The sequence below is a fragment of the Schistocerca serialis genome, chromosome 1, assembly GCF_023864345.2.
Source record: "Schistocerca serialis cubense isolate TAMUIC-IGC-003099 chromosome 1, iqSchSeri2.2, whole genome shotgun sequence".
Taxonomy (NCBI): Eukaryota; Metazoa; Arthropoda; class Insecta; order Orthoptera; family Acrididae; genus Schistocerca; species Schistocerca serialis.
Window position 1 is genome coordinate 564,522,193 of NC_064638.1, and position 16,277 is coordinate 564,538,469.

A 16,277-nucleotide genomic window follows, 5' to 3' on the forward strand; every position below is an offset into this window, starting at 1 on the left:
TGCATTTATTGTCTTTGGCTAACTTGAATACTTTCCAAGAACACCTCTGATACACAATCTGCACATTTAGATTAAAGCAAATAATTCGACAAAGATAAACCAAACCAATATTGGTAAGGTCCAAACAAATGTCCTAAGGTTTGTTATGCCAAAGAATCTCTTGTTGTGTCTGTCCTAAACTCAAGACTTTTTTTGGATGACATAGTTTAGAAATTTGGAAGCAACGTAAGAAGAGAGTTGTAGATAATGCAAAATCACTTACTTCTTAAGATATATTGAGAGCCAACAATCTCAAAAAAACGAATGAGTTAACAGATCTGACTAGAAATCTACTCTGCAGGAATCAGCATGGGTTTCGAAAAAGACGGTCGTGTGAAACCCAGCTCGCGCTATTCGTCCACGAGACTCAGAGGGCCATAGACACGGGTTCCCAGGTAGATGCCGTGTTTCTTGACTTCCGCAAGGCGTTCGATACAGTTCCCCACAGTCGTTTAATGAGCAAAGTAAGAGCATATGGACTATCAGACCAATTGTGTGATTGGATTGAAGAGTTCCTAGATAACGGAACCCAGCATGTCATTCTCAATGGAGAGAAGTCTTCCGAAGTAAGAGTGATTTCAGGTGTGCCACAGGGGAGTGTCATAGGACCGTTGCTATTCACAATATACATAAATGACCTTGTGGATGACACCAGAAGTTCACTGAGGCTTTTTGCAGATGATGCTGTGGTGTATCGAGAGATTGTAACAATGGAAAATTGTACTGAAATGCAGGAGGATCTGCAGTGAATTGACGCATGGTGCAGGGAATGGCAATTCAATCTCAATGTAGACAAGTGTAATGTGCTGCGAATACATAGAGAGATAGATCCCTTATCATTTAGCTACAAAATAGCAGGTCACCAACTGGAAGCAGTTAATTCCATAAATTATCTGGGAGTACGCATTAGGAGTGATTTAAAATGGAATGATCATATAAAGTTGATCGTCAGTAAAGCAGGTGCCAGACTGAGATTCAATGGAAGAATCCTAAGGAAATGCAATCCGAAAACAAAGGAAGTAGGTTACAGTACGCTTGTTCGCCCACTGCTTGAATACTGCTCAGCAGTGTGGGATCCGTACCAGATAGGGTTGATAGAAGAGATAGAGAAGATCCAACGGAGAGCAGCGCGCTTCGTTACAGGATCATTTAGTAATCGCAAAAGCGTTACGGAGATGATAGATAAACTCCAGTGGAAGACTCTGCAGGAGAGACGCTCAGTAGCGCGGTACGGGCTTTTGTTAAAGTTTGGAGAACATACCTTCACCGAAGAGTCAAGCAGTATATTGCTCCCTCCTATGTATATCTCGCGAAGAGACCACGAGGACAAAATCAGAGAGATTAGAGCCCATACAGAAGCATTTCGACAATCCTTCTTTCCACGAACAATACGAGACTGGAATAGAAGGGAGAACCGGTAGAGGTACTCAGGGTACCCTCCACCACACACCGTCAGGTGGCTTGCGGAGTATGGATGTAGATGTAGATCTCTGTCATTGTCAGGTAGTAGAATGACTTCAGTATAGCAAATCAGAAATGGATGTCTAAGCCGCTCTACATACTACCTAACAAACTGTTTTACTTCACATATTTAAAAGCAAATATTCTGAAAGGATCCAAGCCCTATGGCAACAAATGTTTTAACAAAGTGTTCCCAAGAAATCAGCAACTGCGTATCATTACCATCACCAACAGACTCAAACTGTGTTGCTTTTCAAAGTCTGTTCAATTGCATGAGGAGTATATTTGGTTTCCATGCCTAAGTAGCTGCCATAAACCTTCAATAAACCTAAAAGCCACTTGATACTTGATACAGCTCCACTTTGAGTGTAGAGCTATGCCTAAAGAATACAGAAGAATGGGAAGAAAATTTTTGCTGTCACTAGCCACAATATGCAATGTGGGGTTCCAGTGGGAGTTGGTGAACTTGAAATTTCATATTAATAGTGACCAATGAAAGAGGCAGTGCTCACTGCACGTAAGGTAGTTACAGTTTCATCCTGTTTCCCATGGAAAGAGCTTTAAACTCCATTGCTACATGTGATATACCATGACAAATGGTTACAAAAATATTTTCAAGGCTTACTTGCTATTTACCTACAAGAATTGTTTGTATCAACTCTACGAAAATGGTTGAAATGGATCTGAGCACTATGGGACTTAACAGCTGAGGTCATCAGTCCCCTAGACTTAGAACTATTTAAACCTAACTAACCTAAGGACATCACACACATCCATGCCTGAGGCATGATTCGAACCTGGGACCATAGTGATCGCGCGGTTCCAGACTGAAGCGCCTAGAACCGCTCGGCCACAAAGGCCGGCCTATCAACTTTAAGAGAGCTCATTTATGTTACGTAGTTACAAAGCAGTGAACAATAAAAATATTCCAGATACAGACCAGCAGTTTGATGTTAGGATGGAGCTATCCATATCTGCAATGTCCTTAGCGAAATTTTTTCACAAACAGTCGGTTACTATTCTCTGTGAACCCTGGTTGACTGGAACTATACCTGTGAATATAAGGCTCTCATAAAGCTACTACATGAAGAAGACCTCTTGCTGAAACCCAGACGAAAATTTGAAATGTGCTTCTGTCTTTTTCTGTCTATATATATGTGAGAAAATTACTTTGAAAACCATTTGAAATTTATGTCTAGGTTATGTTGAGAAGTCAGCTTCATGGTTTGGTTTTCATAGCGAGTTGTAGCTCCCTCTGAATATGGATGGATGAGCCAGGTTGGAGGAACATACTGGCATATCATCTACATTAATGAATAGGATAGAATTTATACTTGATGCAGTTCACTTCAAATGTGGATAAATGGAAGTTATGTGTATGGGTGAGTTAAACATTCAGGTAATGTGCAAATATGATATTGATGGTATGCTGCTTGACTCAGATATGGTGATTAATTATCTAAGTATAATTCTGTCAAACAATGTGAAATAGAACAAATACATAAAAGTCGTTTGTAGGTAAAGCAAATAACCTACTATGATTTACTGTGAGATTTCTGGAAAAATGTTGTACATCCGTAAAGGATACTGTGCCCATTACAGAGCACTGCTTCAGTGTTTATGTTTCCCATCAGGTAGGAATAAAAAAGGAAGCACCGAATTGGCTCAGAGGAATACTGCAAGACATGTTACTAGTCAGTTTGAACGAACATGTTCACGAAAACAGACCAGAATCTTTGGAGAGATAAAGTTGTTCTTTACACAGAGCATTACTGTGGAACAATTACCTTATTTTGACAGATGGCAGACTAATTCTACAGACTCCCTTGTTCAAAACACAGGGAATCGGAGGTAGTGCAGAGGCATAGAGGCAATCATTTTTTCTCTTGCCCCATTTTCGAATGGAACAGGAATGATAATGACTACAATTTGTACACTGTATCCTCCATCATTCTGTGTCTAGAGGATTGCAAAGTGTGTATATAGATTTGATTACGATCATGTCCATTAAAGCACTGATGTGTTCAAACTAACTTTGATAACTGTACGCCTGGTTCTTGAACAAAAGTAACAATCATAATACAAAGTCCTTTCTTCTGAATAATTGCTGAAAGAAGGCAACACTAAGGTATGTTAATGGTAAGTCCAATACAATTAGTAACAGGAAGCTACGCACGATGTGTCTGTTTGTACTGTAGGTTCATTCACATTGTAGTACAGTACCGGGACATTTATACTACTATTATTATTATTATTGGTGTTTGCGGACCCATTGTCTCCAGCCTGTACATCTGACATTCTCCTGTATAGCATGAATGGTAGCTATGACAGTGAAATGGAACATTGTGTTTGTATTGTTATCGGTAGGGTTGGGAAAATTCCTCAAAAACGAAAACGCGAAAAATAACCAAATCAACTGTTTTTAGCGAAACAACACGAAATCGGCGACTTTTATGATATATCGTGAAATTTGAAATTTAGCCACATAAAAGTGTTATAGGTAAATCTGGGGACAGCTGCTTACTATTATTCGTAACTGACAGTCATTCAGTGTTAAAAATGCATTTCGACATCGTGTATAATCTCAAAATGACAGTTCACGTGCAGTGTAACGAACTTCGTTGTGGCAATAAGAGCACCAAAATTGGCAATAAAGTAACACCGAATTTGGCAAAAAATAACACGGAAATTGCTAAAAAACCGAATTTGGCAGAAAAATGTCAATGAATTTGGCATAAAATAACTCTGCCTTTTGACCAAAACACACCGAATTCGGCAAAAAAAACACAAACTACTGAATCTGGCACCAAAATACATCTGAATTTGATAGAAAATGCAATGAATTTGGTGAAAAACAATGTTGACTTAGGGAAAAAGACACCTAATGTGGCAAAAATAACACTAAAACTGTAAAAAAAAAAAAAAAAAAAAAAAACGAATTTGGCAAACATTAACAACGACTTAGGCATAAAATAATAATGAATCTGGCTAAAAATAACAACGAATTTAGCAATAAAATAAAACTATTTTTTCCTGTCCCCTGTGTCATTGGAGAAGAAAAAGGAGCAGAAAGAAAACATGAGGTCTAAATCCGATTTTTAAATGGAGCATATCTATGTTGGTGAACACTATAAAAAATGTCTATTTTTTTTTAAAAAAAACGTACATCTTTCTCTAGAATTTTATGTATAAAACATACGTAAATGTAAGCCACGTTATTTGGTCGTAAGTGTGCGAAAGTGCAGTGCCACGCTTCTTCACACAGCATTCTTCTATTGCACTTCTTTGCATTTCGCTTTGTAAAATTTAAATGTGTATATTTTGTAATGGAAGCCATCAAACATATATTCAGGGCAGTGGAAATTAAAATGTCTTGTGGTGCCTCTCCTCCTCCCAGTCGGGCGATTTGACATCCTAGCCCTTAAAAAAATCACACAATACTGGGTGGGATTATTTGTGACTGGGAGAATAAGAACTCTTCAGAAAATTTGCACTCTTTACTGCCTATTAGCTAATTACTTTCTCTTTTGTGTGACATAAAATTAAATATAGAAAACGTAAAACCAGTGAAGACAAGAGACAAGCAAGACAAAACACATTTCGTCAATCCTTAGGTTCCAGCATTTCTTCTCTCTATATTGCTACAGCTTTACATGTTGTATTTTCCTTTCTGCGAAATAATTTACCTCATCAAAGTTCGTCAAATGTTTTGCTACATCAAAAATTAACAAATACTAATCTAGTACGAATCTAATCTAATATTAATCTAATACTGAAAAAGCTGTTAATACAAATAGTATCCACGACTGGTGTGGTTTCTCGATTTGATTAATACTATTTTGTCACAGTCTGTTAGATAAAACGAAATAGGTCTTTCTAATACTGCAGCAATTGTAACACACGCAACGTAAGCAAGACTATTTTGGCACAAATAGGCATTTTCATCTACCTCATGTACATAAATAACACAACAGAATAGAATTCATTAAATACCAATATCAAATGCCTACCACAAGCAAAAAGTTTTATATTACGTAAGTAGTTTCACTTTTATTCATATCCATGAGATCCAGCCTGCCATCAGTCAACTGATCACTGGGAAAAGATTTAGAATTTACTCAGGGAAATGATACTAGCTTGTGATCAGAACTTGCATTCCAATTTATCATCTCTATATATATTCCACACATATTCATAGATTAAAAAAGATTGGAAGAAATTTACATCTGTAAAATTTTTGTGAAATACAGGTGATAATAAGCTCCAATGGAGATAACATACAATGTCTGTTGCAAATTAAGCACCATAATATTTACTATGAAGCAGATTGCACATTATGCTAATAAGCAACTCCTATGTACAGTATACCTTCCACTATTTGAACCAAACTTACAATATCGTATTACTGTCTGGGGAAACTCCAACACCAATAACCAAAAAATTATTTTTCCATTGCAGAAAAAAAACCATTAGGGCGATTCTGAATGTAAAAAAAACATATTCACGTTTCCTTCCATAATATAAAAATATTGACTTTTCCATCGATTTGCATACGCAAAACAATAGTTTTGTTAATCAAAGGCAATACATTACTAGAAAAAAAATGCAGACGTTCATGTACATGACACAAGAAATAAAGTCCAGCTGAAAACTATGCATCAAAGAATGAGAGCTGCTGTAGAAGGTCGTCAGTACTCTGGTGCACGATTTATAAAGCATCTTCCCAAGAGTCAACAGGACAGTAGGTGTGAAAGAGTATTCAAGAGACTTCTAAAGGATTACTGAATGGAAAAAGAATTTTATGGTGTAGAGGAGTATATATGTAAAGAGTGAGGAAAGCTAGTAATACTAGTATGTATGTAATGTAATCAGTTGAAAATATTGTAGTATCATATACTGCATGTAAATAGGTTGATAGTATGTTGTTTCATACTGCAAATGTATGTTGAATATTTTAAGTTATTATGTTTAAGTTGACCTGTCCTCTGTTACAAGTACACACCCTGTACATAATGTAATCAAATGGGACCAAATAAAAAAACCAATCATCAAGATGTCATCAAAGTACTGATGTAAATCATTTGGATGTCATACAACCAATTACATAAAAAGTTTGAAGTATTCTAATGCATACAAGACAATGATAGTCTTTAAATATGACTTAAAAATGTCAACATATTAAATAACTTACCATCATTTTGAGTCTGGAGAAAAATCTCTAAATGAAGTATCATCTGACACAAAGTCAGATGATGTTACAGGCCCATCAGGAAAGTATTTTTCCAATATTTGGAGTGGATGAAACTATAAAAAAAAAATGAATACTGTAAATCTTTGCTTATTCACCAGAAACAGAGACAACATAATGTGAAAACTGTGACCAATCATGTATCAAACCCACACAGTTAAACTACTGAATATTTCACTTTATCATCAAGGTCTCATGTCAGATTCACACTTCCAGCCATTAGCATTGCAAAATCAGGATAGGATAACAAATAGTAAATACTGCAAAACGAGAGAGATATCAAATAATAAATTTTTGGTTATTGTACAATAAAGTATAGCACATGACTAAATTTTTAGGTGATTTGGAGATATACAGGATGTGAAGTACAGCTGTTTTCAATGGATGATAAATTGGAGAACATGATGGCCAGGACAACAGTGATTTAGGTCAGGATAGCATTAGAAAAATACCATTTTTTTCAAAGATAACATCACGGCGGGCTCCAAGGTACAGCACAGCCCCTGGTTTTTCATGTCAGAAGTATAACACCTGCTACTCAGATTATTGGTTACATAGAACACAAGTGATTGTGCTATGTATCTAATGGCATTCCATACCATCATGGGATGTGCCGAGCTCCCGTGACATTGACAAATGCAATCTGGCAACATTCATTATAGCGGAAGTTTCCATACATGGATACATCTATCATGATACTGCAGGTAGAACTGGGACTCATCTGAAAAGATGTCATGGAGCCACTTCTGCGCCCTGAGCCGTCACTGAGCACCACTATTGGCCATGCCTTGTCCGCTGCCCCATCGTCTGAAGCCACGACAATGATCACCAGTTGACTGTCCATCATGCTCCAGATGTCACTCCAGTTTTCGTGTGGTTCCTTCTCTTGCTGCAAACAAATCCATTTCTTAACTCAGAATGTGTGAAATGGCTCTAAGACCCTGTACAGCCAAATGAACAATACCTCAGTCCTCTTGGGAATTCTGGCCACTGAAATCCTGCAATGCATTGAATATGGTCCTACATAGCCTATTGATCTCACATTCTCATCACAGTTGGGGGAACCCAATGAATGTGAGCAGAAATAGCATGGAACAATAACTCAGCTTTGACAGGCCACGACCATGTTACTATCGAATTGTGACATATGCTGGTAGATGTTTCTCCCTTTCATCCAACTTGTAACATGAACTTCTCACAAACAAAAAGCATACAAATGTGATTCCTGAATGAGAAACCTGCGGTGTTTTCTTTCTTCATATGCAGAAATTAGAAGCTGTTACTCCTACCCACTTCACGTGGTTGCACTGAAATGCTAATTCAAACATCTTGCATATACAAAAATTTAGTAGACTTCCACGCAAATTTGACCTTTGTTACATATTGCCTCATTGTGCATTGTGTAACTATTTTAATGATCATCAATCTTTCGGTGTATGAGGGTGTGCTGAAAAGCAATGCTCCCAGTTTTTATGAGAAAACTCTCAAATCTTTTTAAATGAAACAAACGTTATTAACATTCAACGTCTTTATCCTTCACGTCTATGTATTTATTTGTCAACATAGTCATCCTGGTGAGGAACACATTGCTCCCAACGGAAGATTAGTTTCTTGATACCGTCACTGTAGAACGTTTGACTTTGTTGACAGAGTCACAACTTCAACTCTGTTTGCACTGCTTCATCACTATCAAAATGAAGTCGTCGAAGGTGTTCTTTAATTTCTGAAAACAGACGAAAAACTGATGAGGCCAAGTCGGGACTTTATGGAGAATTATCACTGACAATGAATCCAAGGCATCGAGACTGTCCTAGATGTTGCAGCGCTTGTGTGGTGTCTGGCATTACCAAGCTGAAGGAGAGTTTGCCCCATGTGCAGAAGTTTCCTGCGGCTAAAAACTCGGCTGCAGCACGTTATTCCTCACACACTGGCACAGTTATGTTACACACCGCCATGTTACACAATACATTTCGGAGCCCTGTGGTGGCAGAGGGTTGCACATTGCATCAGCAGAGAAAGAAATTCGACTGAGTAATGTGCATGACACCTAACACCTCAATCGAAATTGAGAACAAAATAAAAAGTTCGGAGGCGATACTTTTCAGCATGCTCTCGTAATAATACTGAAGAAGAAATTAACTGCTGTAATGTATGAAATTACTTGTTCACAAAAGTCAGATACGAGAAATGAGAACTGTGGCCACTGTCTCAGGGACAGTATTATTTAGTAGTCTCCAGTCACCATATTTCCTCAGAAATGCACTGCTGAACAAAAAGCACTGAGCATCCAAAAGACATGAACAGTTGTCTGTGTGACTTCATATACATGCACACCACTGGCGGATATATGAATACGCAAATTATAAGAGTTGCTGTATAGCAACCAATATCCATTAGTGTCATTTGTGCCTAGCGTTGTTACCATCCATGGTATGGTATGTAAGGACCATGAACAGCAACAGATGTTGAGTGATCATTGTGAATGACGTGTAGAGACATGCTCATATGATTCGGAGTTATCAACAACTGACTGAGGTTGAACAGGCCTCATTGCGGGTCTCAATTTGAAGAGCTAGTGAAATCGTGCAGTATCCAGATTTCTGGGGCATTCAGATGTGGCCATGGACTGATGTCAGACCGCATGGAAAATAAGGGCAGGCATACTCGTCATCAAGGTTCTGGATGACCACCTCAAGATAGAATTGCCATATTGTGTGCTAAGCGAATCATTGTCTCGTTTCTCTGTAACCTATACAAACTGTTTTATAGAATGATTCTGAACTACATATCTGTATATGCGGACCACACCATTATCAAACAACAGGCAGGATTCGCCCAGGAAAATCATGCTGTGGCCAGATCATCAACCTAACACAGAATACTGTGAACAGATAGGAGAGAGGGCAGACTACAAGTGTGGCATTCATGGACCTAACAGTGGCGCATGACAACATGCACAAAAAAAGCGAGGGAGAATCCAGAAGAATGGTCTTCCTCAAGGCAGTGTGTTAGTATCAATGTTGTACATTACCTACACCAATGACCAACCTGTCGGAACAGAAACATGATCTTTCACATATGCCGAAAACACAGCAGCTGCAGGCCAAGGAACAAAGTTCAGGGAGGTAGAAAGTGAAACTGACTAGAGCCCTTAAAGATCTGGCAGAATACCATGACAATAACCACCAAGAGCCTAATCCATCCAAACCAAAGGTCTGTGCGTTTCAATTGAGGAACAGACAAGCCAGGAGAAAACTGTAAATAACTTGGAGGGGAAAGCAATTACAACACTTGGACACCCTACGTACCTTGGAGTAAAGCTCGACCACACACTTACTTTCAAAGATTACTGCGAGAAAATGAAGCTCGAAGTCTGCAGCAGAAACAAAATTATACGCAAGCTCACCAACAGCACATGAAAGGGGGGCTCAACCAAATGTTCTACATACGTCTGCTCTAGCTCTATGCTTTTCTGCAGCAGAATATTCTGCACAAGTCTGGCAGAACTCTGTACACACCATTCTTAACGAGACAGGCTGCATTATAACTGGTTGCCTACAATCAACTCCAGTTGACAAAATCTACCGTCTTGTAGTCATGGCACCCCCAGATGTCAGATGAAAAACAGCAAAAGAGGTTGAGAAGAAGAAAAATAAAAGTATTCCAGGCATTCCACGTTTGGAAGCGAACCATTATGTCCCACGCTGAAATCGAGAAAGAGCTTTCTCCAACCAACTGAAGCCATTACATCATCACCTTCCGCTCGCTGAATGGAACTGCGGTTAAATAGGGCAACTGGAAATTAAAAAAACCATACAGGAAGAACCCCTTGTTAGTTTCTAACTACCCTACCACACATGGAAAACTTTGAAATAATGTGAACTGGAGTGATGTGGTGCAAACAAAACTTGAAGTGGTGGGACTACATTACTGGAGACGCAACATGAAAATTTCGAGAACTTCAAGATAGTGAACACCTTCTTGGTCTGCCTGAAGCCTGCACACTGGAGGGCCTGGTTTCAGTAAATTTCCCAGCAATCAAGACTGCTGAATTTTGGGCCACAAAATCATTTTGACACATACAAAGTCTAATGTATATATTGTAGATATTGTGTCGTATTGTATATTTTTACCTTGTAATTAACTGTATTGTACCGTCCTATACACGAAAACATAATAATCGCACATCATAACCCCTCCACATCTGAGCCTACCATTCGATAACAAGTAATGGACACCCAGCAACACTCTGTGTCATGCCACACCATTGTCAGATACTAACAGCAGCCGGGCTACACTATCATTTTCCCATACATAGGTTGTTATTAAGATCATAGCATAAACGATTGCATTTAAAGTGGTGTCATGGCTGAGAAACATGGAACTACTGACGAATGGCATCATATTGTATTTAGCGATAAATTGTGATTCTGTGCTACTGTGGATGGCCATCACACGAAAGTATGGTATGGACCCGGGGACAAATCTCATTCTTCGAATGTTTTAGAGAAGCACAGAAGTGTTACTCCTGGCACAATGGTGTGGAGAGCCGTTGGGTGTGACTTATTGTCATGGCTGCTGGTGGTTCAGGGAACTCTGATTGCACAACAGTACTCATGGACATCTTCCATCCTCACGTGTTACTCTCATGTGACAGTATCATCGTGCAGTTTTCATTAAGGTAATGAAGGTACACACACAGCACAAGTCTCCACGAACAGTCTGTGTGATGTTGAGGTACTCTCGTGGCCAGCAAGTTCTCCAGATCTGTCCCCAATAAACATGTAGTGTTTGGGACCATTTTGGACGTCTATTCTGTTGCAGTGCCCGTATCCAGGATGTATAGAACCAGTTACAACTGTTTTAGGCCAGTTTCCTCAGCTTAGGATACGATGGCTCTTGATGCCCTTCCCAACCAAAGCATACATCCACGTCAAAGTGATTCAATGTCATACGGTCAATGGGCTTATACTGCCAAGTTCTTTGTAAATTTGACTATTCTGTAATCACTGAAATAGCACTTCTCAACCTGTGAAATTTCAATTTGTTTCCTCCTCCCCTTGTATGTGCTTCATTTTTTCCAGACAATATAGCACAGAGGACAAACTGTTTCTAAAACCCAAACTGATAATATGTGGAAAGTTCTCCATTGCTCCTCAGGAAGCTACATTTACTCAAGATTCTGTTAACAAGCAAAATTTTCTTGCACATTCTTAGTTTTGGAATGGTGTACTATTTATGTTGTACATTTGATGCTCTCTGCATTCAGTTCAATGGACACTTTGTGGTTCTCAGTTACTTTTTTTCTTCTTTTTTTTGTTTCTGTTACAGCTACCTATCCATCATACAATGCACGCTTCAGTGCTTCTTTGAGGTACAGTTTGGGCACAGAGGAAAGAGGATGCATTCCTTCCAGGTACCCTTTTTTTATCAGAGCACTTCTCTTTTGGTCTTCCATCCTCATTGATCGCCTCTTGGTTCTTATGTATTGTATGTTATCCATATTTCTCTGCAGTGTATACCTGTTTGTTGAAAGATTTCAAACGTCTCTCTTCTTTTTATACTGCCAAACCTTTTTTTGAAAAATCCTATGAACGCGTCTTCATATTTCTTAAGTTTTATTTTGTTGCCAAACATAATATCAGAATTGCCTCTCTGGCGTCTTTTCTTTTCTTTTCCTAAAGCCAAACTGAGCACCATGTCATAGGTCTTCAATTTCTTTTCCATTCTTCTGATACTAGTCTTGTTGGCAATTCGAATGCTCTGTCAAACTCTGAATGTAACCCTGGATCCCCAGTGTCTGTCAGACTGACATCTGCTTATATATATATATATATATATATATATATATATATATATATATATATATATATATATATATATATATATATATATCACGTCAGCAGGAAGTTCCTCCTATTTATAGAGCCCTCACTACACTCTGTACACCTTTCTGTTCTCGACTCCGCATTTAACAAAGGAATTCCTTTTGCACTTTTAATGTAAGTATTTTTGTGTGTAAAAACCCTAAAAGGTATTTGAAATTTTCTTCCACTTCACAGTTTTTTCACTATTAAGAGACTTAAATTGCTCTATTTATTTCCTCCTCTGAACATTTTTATATTTCCTTCACTCGTTCGTTAGTCATTTAATATATTTCTTGTTCAGCCTAAAACTTTTTCGCAGTTACCTTTATCAGTCTAATTTTTGTGACTGCTCTTTTTACTAGTGTCCATTCCCACTCTAATGAACTACATACTGTGGTGTTCAGTATCACAGTATCTATAACCTCAGAGAACTTCAAATCCACATACCATCCCTTAGAATTTCAGTATCCCGCTTCCTTATATGATGTCTTTCCTGCGATTTGCATGTACTTCAGCCTGCTCTTCATCATCACTAAATTGTAATCTGCTCCTGGGCACATCCTACAATCGAATATCTGAGTCTGGAATCTCTGACTCATCATGACGTAATTCAACTGCTGCTCGATTCCAATGAGAATAATCCTACCATCAATTTGTTCACAGCATCTCATTTTTGCCCTCCTTCCTATTCATAACGAATCATATTCCCATTTTATCATATTCTGCAACTGTTGATGTTAGCCTATATTTATCTGACGAGAAATCTTTATCTTCTAACCATTCCACTTCAGTGGTCCCTCCTACATTTAGATTCAGTCTCTGCAAATACCGTTTCAAATTTTCTAGCCTCTCTACCATATTCGCACATCTGATATTCCACACACAGACTCATATGTCACTCTTTCGTTCATTTTTAAATCTCTTTCTCATGATGACCTACTCTTTGGAAGTTTCCTCCCTGGGATCCAAATTGGGGTTTAATCCAGACTCTTTTTACACTGGAGCAATCATGAGACATTTTCATTTCCAGGCAACATGTCATCTGTCCAGACTTCATCTATCTAATGCAGTGGTTTCCTCTGATTTATGTATGTTCATGTCACCAATCATTGCTGATTCTTCCACTCTTAGGGGCAGTTGCTCACATGAAGGGGAACAGGTACTCCTTGAACTTCTGTCGTCTCCTCTGCCCTTTTCTCACAAGCCCACTGACAGAATGGTGGTGATACCTTAGAATGGACTCCTCTGAGATCAAATATGTAACTACGATTTCTTGATTGGTACCCACAGATGGTACTTGATAGGTCTCAGAATTCCCAATATTTATTATTAACAGAGTTCCAAAGACTGCTTTCCGCTACCCAGATGCAGATCATCCCACTGAGTAATTTCTTGTAGTCTATCAGCAGTCAGTTATCTGCTGGTTTCATGTCTGGTGTTACCCAGTATTCGAGACTTGCCACGCCACAGAAGCTAGCTAAAAAAATTGACCCATTAAAGGGGACAGATAATGAAACAAGAAGCACCTTACTAGTGGGGCAACAGGATTATCACTCCACTTTGTTCATGTGGGTTGCAAACATTCAGGGGCAAACTTGATTGATTTATGACCCAATCTCCTTAACCTGTTGTTCTGCTAAGTGATTTATGACCCCCTGGCGGTTGATTTACGACCCCATGTGGATAATCTGTCCTTCTGAGAAAACCCTCCCCTCTCCACCCACTCCACCTCCCCAACCCCTTGGGAAAACCCCTTCAACAATACAAGCACACTCGTGATATCAAAGTAATTGACTAATTCATTAAATTGGTCAATTACTTAACCCCTCCCCCTCTGGTAAACCCCCCAGGCTTCCCATTCCCTACCACTTCCCACTTCCCTTCCCACATATGGAAATTGGTGGGCCTGTGCTGAAGAGGTAGGATCTCACTATACAAAATTCAATTACATAGCCCAGAGTATACTGTTTATTTATAAAATTCAGTCTGCAGGGGTTGGGTCTCTATTGCTCATCATTTGCTGCTGTTTTGGAAGGTGCAAGTCTTGTAAAATACATTAAAATAATCAATTAAATATATCACTTTTTACTGATCGCACAAGAAATACTGCCTTGAAATTGACATTAACATAACTCACCACATGTAATTACAATGTTAAAAATCTTTCGCGTCGACCTCAGGGCATTACGCAACTGCAGCCCTACCACTTCGTCAGACTGCCCCATGCACCAGTGTCCAAGAGACTAGACTATACCCGCTCAGACCCAGCAACAGCTGCTGGCTGCCATTCCACCAGCTGGACTGTGCAGCATACACTTTTCTCTCTCTCTCACTCAAGTGGTTGCTTCCTATTTATGTGAACCAATATATGCAAAAACACACAGACCAAGATGTCCCGCCCACCCCTCCTCCCTTCCACCCCTCCCCTGCCGCCCTCCACACTCATGCAGACCTGGCATTGGCAGTCGGTGCATCCCCACTTCTATGGAAAGCTGTAGCAGATGAAACAAAGACATTCGAGAAGAGGTAGGTAGCATCTGTCGCGTGCCACACTAACACAACCTTCGTCCTGAACAAAGTAGTCGATAACTGGTAAACTCCAGCTGTGGACGTCTTGGAAATATTCCCCCACTCTATCAGATTGATTGACTAATTAACCAAATCGATTGTGTGCTGCCAATTTTTTCTTTGCATCCTATAGGTGGATAACAGCACTGGTACATTTGCCAGGATTCTAACTCACAACTGCCCAGTTTGCAAACCCTTTTGAATGTTTACACTCTTGCCTCCTATTGGTGGATATGGGCACAGTTAGGTCGTTTGGTAGAAAGTACTTTATGTTGGAGGTAGCTGATAATTTCAGATCTTAGTTCAGTTGCATGCTATGTGCTTTAACACTCTGCAGAGGAGTTGGATATATGTGTGTGCTCTCAGTACCACTATTGGAAACAATAAATTGATCAGTTGGGAATCTGACATTGTCATTGTGTTTTTAAAGCACTTCAGAATTCCTAAATTGATTCTCTCCACTACATTCAGAAGGAATAGGACGAAGGGCCTTTTGCTTGATAGGATAGAGACAACAGCACATACCACTGCAAGACAGAGTCCGCTGCAATGTACTGAGAAGCACTAAACACGACACAAAAACCATGATCCAGTTGGTAGTAGCAGTTGTCATGGCTAGATGTCGGAGATCAGTGTCAATAGAGAATTTGATGGTGTGACTGTGTTTTCAAAGCACTACAGAATTCCTGAATTGGTTCTGTCCACTATATTCGGGAGGAGGAGGAAGGACCTACTGTGTGATAAGACAGACACAACATCAAATACTGCTGAAAGACAGAGTCCACTGCGATGTATTGAGAAGCAATAAACACGACACACTTAAATCACGATCCAATCCGTAACAGTAGTCGTCATGACTAGATGTCGAAGATCGTGGAAACACTCATACATGCCACATACTCATGTCCCAGCGTCCATCTGCAGCGCACCCATCCCTTTCTACACAGCGAGTGCCAGCGCTCAGAGATCAGAAAAAACTGCCGCCTTGACTGCAGCCGCAGTCATGAACATGTGCCTATGCCCGAGTGCACTACCCAGGCCGTGGAGGACATCTGGAAATGATTGGAGTGGTAGGAATTCAGATGTTGTCAATA

General features: G+C 39.3%; 1 long non-coding RNA gene across 1 annotated transcript in view; it reads right to left on the bottom strand.

Annotated features, from left to right (window-relative positions):
• LOC126457890 (uncharacterized) overlaps positions 1-16,277 on the bottom strand; it is a 65,941-nt gene that overhangs the window by 18,593 nt on the left and 31,071 nt on the right. Inside the window, exon 2 of the long non-coding RNA XR_007585547.1 lies at positions 6,692-6,804. This is a non-coding gene — a long non-coding RNA (uncharacterized LOC126457890). The remainder of the gene's footprint in view (positions 1-6,691; positions 6,805-16,277) is intronic.